Below are 1970 nucleotides of genomic sequence, written 5' to 3'. Positions count from 1 at the left end.
GGGGGGAGAGAGAGAGAGAGAGGGATAGAGAGAGAGGGAGAGAGAGGGAGAGAGAGAGAGAGAGGGAGAGAGAGAGAGAATGGCATTTGTGTGAATGGCAGCCTAAGATTTGTCTGTGTTCAGCTGAGGTGCCCCCAGAACCACGGGGTAAGACTCCTCTGTTGAAAATTCAGGATTCTTAAACAGGCTGCCTATGTGGCCTCCTGGGTTGTTTCCTGTTGATCCCTAGTTACTAAGGGACCGTTTTTGATCATTACTCTATGACCTAACCAACCTCTTCAGCTTGGAAGAAAAAAAAACAACTCTACCGGCATGATTTTTGAGAATCACATCCTTTCAAGGGGAGTGTCGTTGTAGTTGTATATTCACACACTCATTCATTTAACAAATATTTAATGAGAGTCTATTATGTGCAGCAAACAGTGCTAATTGCTATGATTGTTACTGAACCAAACTTGGGTCCGTTTGCCCAACGCACAGCAAAGCCAATCTACTGACACCAGGTTGTGGTGAAGGAAAGTACAGCATTTATTGCAAGGCCAAGCAAGGAGAACAGGCAGGTCATGCTCCGCAATGGCTTTCAGTGAAGGGTTTTTAAAGGCAAGGTGAGGCAGAGGGTTGCAGGGTGCTTAAATGGCTCTTGGACATTCTTCTGACTTGGTGGTAGTGAGATAACCAGGTGGTATTCCTAGAGTCAATATCATCAACCTTCTAGTTCCTACCCACGTGGATTCTATGTGCTGGTGGTCAGCAATTAACTTCTTCCACATGGTGGGGGTTTTATTACCTGCAAAACAACTCAAGGATTGTCTCAGGATATTATCTACAGCCTTGAGGAGGAACAAAAAGGTCCTTGCCTTTATTTTATGGTTAAATGATTATTACTTTATCTTGCTTAACTGTTGGCCTTTGTTTCTGCATTTTCTAGCTTCTCTGATTAAAGTTGCTCTTTGTAACTCAGGGAAGGCCTAGGAGGCTAAAGGTTTTCTACAAAAAAGAGGCAGGCAGGGGAGATAGGAGTCTGTCCCCAGGAAGGCCCCACAGGATCCTTCTTGGTTCCATGATAAGATGGTGAGAAAAAACAAAACAAAATGCAGTCTCCGTATAGAGTTGACTGTCTAATTTTCAGTACTAATAGAAACATAATACAAGCCACACATGTAATTTTTATTTTTCTAATAGCCACACTAAAAATAGTGAAAAGAGGGTATAAATGAACTTATTTACAAAACAGAAGTAGAGACATGAATGTAGAAAACAAACTTATGGTTACCTGGGGATAAGGTTGGGGGAGGGATAAATTGGGAGATTGGGACTGACATATACACACCACTATACATAAAATAGATAACTAATAAGAACCTGCTGTATAGCACAGGGAACTCCACTCAGTATTCTGTAATGGCCTCTATGGGAAAAGAATCTAAAAAAAAAAAAAAAAAGAGTGGATCTATGTATATGTATAACTGATTCACTTTGCTGTACACCTGAAACTAACACAACATTGTATATCAACTATACTCCAATGAAAATTAAAAACAAATAATGAAAAGAAATAGGTGTAGTTAATGTTAATATTTTTTCAATCCAATATATCTGATATATTATCATTTCAATATAAAAAGTTTTCATGAGATATTTTACGTTCTTGTTCTCACACTTAGTCTTTAAAACCGGTGTGTGTTTGATTGTTGCAGCATGTCTCAGTTGGGACTAGCGACATTTCAAGTCCTCAGTAGCCACATGTGACTGGTGGTTACCATATTGGATGGTGTAGGTCTAATTGGAAGGACAGTGGAAATAAGTGATGTCATAATTGTGGTGTCCAATGAGAGAAGGGATAGAGTATTATGCGATGCATGGAACTGCACTGAATTGGGAATCCACAGAAATGGGATGCCTCTTAGATCTTCCTTTAACCGGGTGACTCCATGAAAATTAATTTGCCTCTCGATGTCTCAATACTCTTA

This window comes from Aethalodelphis obliquidens, unplaced genomic scaffold, assembly GCF_003676395.1.
Source record: "Aethalodelphis obliquidens isolate GAN/ISIS:26980383/991018 unplaced genomic scaffold, ASM367639v1 scaffold41, whole genome shotgun sequence".
Lineage (NCBI taxonomy): Eukaryota > Metazoa > Chordata > Mammalia > Artiodactyla > Delphinidae > Aethalodelphis > Aethalodelphis obliquidens.
The sequence above is the reverse complement of the archived record's forward strand: the minus strand, read 5'-3'. Positions refer to the sequence as shown.